The following is a 6,000-nucleotide window of genomic DNA, read 5'->3' on the forward strand; positions in this document are numbered from 1 at the left end:
ACTCTTGAACTATGTGCTTGATAGACTGCACTTGAGCACCACAGTCACAGCAGGGTGAATCAACCCATCCCCACAGATGTAAGGCTGCGCCAGTCCTACCAACACAGCATCGGATCCTGTTCAGGGTTGACCAAACAGCACGGGGCAGAGTAAAGTCAGCCAGTTTCATGTTGGGGTCAGAGATATCACATAATCCACAGGGAGACGACATCCTCCACTCTTCTCTCCAGGCATTCCTGGGATTGAACCGAGGACATGGCAGGTCCAAAGCTGTCTTCCACGCTGGTTTTCTTGATTTCAGCGTAGTTGTAGTGTGCTGCTTTGTATCCTGATGTATAGGAAGGGCCTCATTCTTCACTATCACCCTCCTTAGTGCGGGTTTCGACTGTTAATAGTGAAATGGAGGATTTACGTGAGCAGCATATTTGCATTAAATTTCATTGACTTCAAGCTAGGGAAAACTACTTCAGAATGTTATGAAATACTGGAGATGGCTTTTTGGGAGGAGGCTACGGGATGTTCCCAAACATTTGGACTTCCCTGCTTTAAGGGAGGCACAATAACAATTGATGATGGTGTGAGCCCTGGTTGCCCAGTGTTCTAATTTTTATGAGAGATGCCTGTAACACTATGGCAAAGGGAAATTAAAATTTCACACTACCAAAATTGGGCAGATTAATTCTGCCAGATTAAAATAATTTGGAAAATTTATAGCAAGGATTTGAACAACTGGAGAGACGTAACTCATAGTTCAAATATAACAGTTTTGATTTTACTTCTAAGGGCATATTTAGTTTTGGAAAGTTTATTTTCACATTATACAAATTATGTACTTATAGCAAATAGGTTGTAAAGATAATAGCAGAAAGCGGGCATGAAAACTTGCAACAGTGACTGTGGCTCACTCTGGAGGCTTGCAGTGTAGACTTAAAACTGGGCATCAACAGCTGTGAATTAATTCAGTGACAAATGTTAATAATATTTAATTGTTTAAAGAAAATATGGCTGGAATAGGTAGTATTTGCGTTATATATGGTTGCAATAATTACAGATGGCCACGTGCGTCTCCCACAAGTTCAACCCCTCGTCCACGTCGTGGGAGATGGGCAACGTCATCAAGTAGGGAATAATCTGTGGGGGTGAAGTACAGTGAGACTGTGTGGGCCCCGAGACCGCTACGGTAGGTGTGAAGGCCCTACGGGAATCCTGAGAAAGATGGCAGCTAATGGGGCTCTGGTGAAGTCACGACAGGCCTAGCAACTCACTTTCAAGGAAACAAGGAATGATAAGCCAGACTGATGTAACAGACAACGACCCTGGCAAGGAACAGAAATACGAATTGGCACACTGATTATACAAACATTGACCAAAAAAGTAGAAGAGGTTGTAGACATGATGGAAAGAAGAAAACAATGTACTAGGGCTGGCAGAGACCAAGTGGAGGGGTGAGGGTAGGAGAAAGCTGCGGAATGTTTTTTGGTTGTACTGGATAGGAAATGATGAGGGAAAGCGAAATGGAGTAGGAGTGGTAGTAAGAAATGGAATTAAAGAGGAAGTAAAAGGGATAAGTGACAGGTTGATAAAAGTCAAAATAACAGTCAAAGGAAAAACCTGGGAAATTGTACAAGTGTATGCTCCACAAGCAGGATGCATGCAACAAGATAAAGATGACTTTGAGGAAGAAGTGGGGAGACAGTTGAATGGACAAAATAACGTGGTAACGAGGGACTTGAATGCCCATGTAGGCATGGAAAGGAAAGGTTATGAGATCGTGCTTGGAGTGGAAGGATGGGGAAATAAGAAAAAGGAAGGAGAAAGACTACTGGATTTGTGCAAAAGAAATGGGATGATGGTCGGGAACTTGTGGTTCAAAAAGAGAGAAAGCCGTGGTTAATGACAGAGTCAAAGCGGCAGTTAGGGAGAAGAATATTTTCAGAAGTGTGGTTTCGACAGAGGACAACGGAGACAAGACAAGAATATAAGACGAAAAAGGAAGAAGCTAAAAAGGTAGTAACAGAGGAGAAGAAAAAATGGATAGAAAAGTGGACAAACATGATGGAAGAGGATAGCAAAGGAAATAAAAGTGTACTGTATGGGATGGTCAAGAGTTAGAGGAAATGCAAGAGGGAAGATGTTGTTATGATAGACAAAAATGGAAATGAAGTGCAGGAAATGGAGAAACTCAAAGGAATGTGGAAGGAGTAATTTGAAGATTTATTAAACCCAGAAGGATGCAGTGAGGAGGAAAGTAGAAGCAGGGAGGAAGTAAGAAACATGGAAGAAGAAAAAGACTTAACATGGGCAGAAGTGGAGCTAGCACTGGACAAGATGAAAGGAAGAAAAGCCCCAGGGTTAGATGAAGTGAGTATTGAGATGGTGAAGGCAGCAGGAGAGGTAGGGAAGCAGTGGCTTTATTGTGTGTTGAAAGTAGTATTGAAGGAAAGGAAGACCCCTGAAGATTGGAAGAAGGGAGTAATCATACCCGTTTTCAAGAAGGGGAATAGAAAAGACTTTAAGAACTATAGGGGAGTCACAGTGATATGCCACTGTGCAAAGATGTTTGAGAAGATTCTGGAGAATAGAATTAGAAAGAGGGTGGAAGAAAAGTTAAGAGAAGAGCAGTATGGTTTCAGATCAGGAAGGTCCACAGTAGACCTTATATTGGCAGTAAGGCAACTACAAGAGTGTCATCATGAATAGGGTAAGGATCTTGTGATGGCCTTCGTGGACTTTGAGTAAGCTTATGACTGTGTGTGTAGAAACAAGGTACGGGAAGCGTTACAGAGAAAAGGCATCGAGGAATAGACTGTAGAAAGAGTGAAGGAGATGTACAATGGGAGTGTCAGTTGTGTGAAGATAGGAACAGAGAGAACAGGCTGGTTTGAGCAAAAAGGTGGTTTGAAACAAGGAAGTGCTCTGTCACCTTTGCTCTTCGTAGTAACAATGGATGAGATAATGACAAAAGTGGCAAGGAAAATTGGAGAAGGAAAAATGAAAGTGAAGATGTTTGCAGATGACCTGTTAGTCTGGAGAGAAAAGGAAGAGGATATCCAGGAACAGTTAGATGCAGATGAGGTGGAACAATGAATGAAATTTAATGTTCCAAAGAGCGAGATAGTGATCACAACTAGAAAGAAGGGAGAGACCTACGAGAGGGAAATGCTTGGAGGGGAACAGCTTAGGAAGGTACAGAGTTTCAAGTAAAGGAAAGTAGAAGAAATCATAAGGAAATAATTGAGCATGGAAGACAAGCAGGAGCATTCCTGAAAAGTGTCAGAAGCCTGGTTGGAGCAAGGATGTCCCTCAGAGAAGCAAAAGGGTGATATACAGGATGTACTATATACCTAGTCTGGTGTATGCAGCTGAGACTTGGGTAATGAGGCAGAGAGCCGTGAATAGATAAAAGTTAGGGCTCTTGGCCCTTTCTTACACTTAACCACATACATATTATTATTTGTTAATACAATGTCACTGATTAACTTAAAATAGTAAGAACTACAAATAACAAATTTCTAAGACAAAAATATGAATATATACACGCAAAGATGACAGAAAGAAAAAGGAACTGCCTACATAATACAGATTTAAAAAAATACTCATTTCAATACACAACGAAAGAAATACAAACGTAAAAATACTAGTAAGCTTAATAAAAATTTTAAATGAAATTCAGCTAATTGTATCCTTGCAATACTACATCTAAGTTAAATTCAGTTACTACTAGCTATGTTTAGGCTACAGTATAGATGTTTTTAATTTAAATTATCATATTAACCCAATATCTTATTTTAATGTACAATAATTTCATATCATTTTCACACACAATCACTCGTACAGGTACCTTGCTGGAAGCACTTAACGAGGAACTGCTGGTAAGAGGTTTTAAATATATTTTATGATGCAGCATCCTTGATGTCTTTGGGAAGAGCATTCCACCATCCCGAAGCGGTGATAGTAAATGATCGATGGTATGTGGTTGTTCGGTGGACAGGTATTTCTAGGAGCGATACGGAGCGAGTATCATGGAGATGTAAAGATCCAAGGTGACGAAAATTGCTGGAGAGATAAGCAGGGATGTCTTCCGAAAGTACCTGGTACATAAGAGTATTTGAATGTAGTTTACGCCTGTCGTCTAGTCGTAACCAAGATAGTTGTTTATAAAAGGGAGAAACTCGAGCGTCATACCGTAAATCCATAGCATATCTAAGACAAGCATTTTGAGTGCGTTGTAAAAATTACATCACAGTAGTCAAAAATGGGAAATAATAATGACTGAACAAGTTGCATTTTTAGTGACTGAGGGAATAATTTCTGAACTGTTTTAAGGGGTGCAAGCCACAATAAACCTTTTTACAGATATTCTTAACTTGCACAGACCAGTTTAGAGTTTCCGTTGTAATAACTCCAAGGTTAGAAACTGATTCACAATAAGGTATAACAGTATTATTTAAAGTTATGGGAGGAATGCAGTTTTGTTTTAAAATGTGAAGATTCTTTGATGTACCGATTATAATGGCTTGCGTTTTATGGGGGTTTAATTTAAGGTTGTTTTTAATTGCGTAGCCATTAATTTGCTCAAGGTCAACATTAACATTACATATTGCTTGTTAGTTCTAGTGTGGTAATAAGTTTGCAGATCATCAGCATAAATATGGTACTTGCAGTGCTTAATTGATCTGGTGATATCATTTATATATAAAGTGAACAGGAGAGGGCTAAGGACTGACCCTTGTGGGACACCAATATTTTTTGTTCGCCACATTGATTTATTATTATTTGCAACCACACACTGCCAGTGGTTTGTGAGGTAAGAATAGAAAAATTCCAGCACTTTCTGGCTAAAGTTTAAGGACTATAATTTGGGAAGAAGCAACCTAGGATCGACAGTATCAAATGCGCTACTGAAATCTAAAAGAGTAAGTATTGTCACTCGTTTGTTGTCCATTGCATATCTAATGTCATCTGTCACTTTCAGCAGAGCTGTCATGGCACTATGTTTTTTCTTAAAGTCTGATAGAATACAGGCAAGTGAAATGAAATTTCTGGGAAACAGAATAGGAACAACATAATGGGATAAGGTGAGAAATGAGAAGGTTCAAGATGTAGTAGAAGAAGAGCCACTACAGAATAGGATAGAAGCATCTAGACTTAGATGGTATGGACACATGAAGAGAATGACAGAGGAAAGAATACCGAGGAGGATGCACGAAATGGAGATAACAGGTAAATGGCCAAGAAGAAGACCAAGAGACAGGTGGATAAAAGGAGTGGAAGAGTTTGTACAGAGAAGAGAAGAGGAGAGGACTGGGCAAGTGTGACTAGGGAGGAGTGGTGGGAAGACGAGAAGAGATGGAGAGGCTTATGTTCCAAGCAGACCTGGCCAACAGCTGGAAACTGCAGATGATGATGATGATGATGATGATGATGATGATGTGCGTCAAAGTCTTTCTACAGATTTCCGAAAAATAAAGAAATGTAAGTATGAGTTTAGATGTTTGGTTAGATTTATGTTTGCACAACTTCAGTTTATATAGAATGAATACAGTAGAACCTTGATTATACGTTCCCAGAAACGATGTTTTCCCGTATTATTTGTTCAAATTATGTCGTCCCACAAGCATCCTAATTAAACCACATTGTAAAAATCCCGCATTATCCGTTCCTCAAAGAAATGATTTCCCGGATCAACCATCCAGAAATTTCAGTCCCACCAATGCAAAATCCTCGATCACACATTTGTTAAAAACTGTATATCATGAAAGGACGGCTACAGCATACTTACGGATCTTGGTGTTAACGTCCCGTCATTGCGGTAATTTGAGGCATTACTGTACTGGAAAAGCGATCGGCGGTGAACTTGTATAAGGGACCGCCTTAGTATCACATTCGGCTGTATTGTTTAGAGATTCCTCGGAAATCATAAAGCAGAGTGTGTCTACAACAATTGGAACGAGACAGAGCGCATTTCAACAGCTCTACTTTAAGACGGAATGAGTTTCG

Source organism: Anabrus simplex, chromosome 3 (genome assembly GCF_040414725.1).
Source record: "Anabrus simplex isolate iqAnaSimp1 chromosome 3, ASM4041472v1, whole genome shotgun sequence".
In the NCBI taxonomy this organism is placed as follows: Eukaryota; Metazoa; Arthropoda; class Insecta; order Orthoptera; family Tettigoniidae; genus Anabrus; species Anabrus simplex.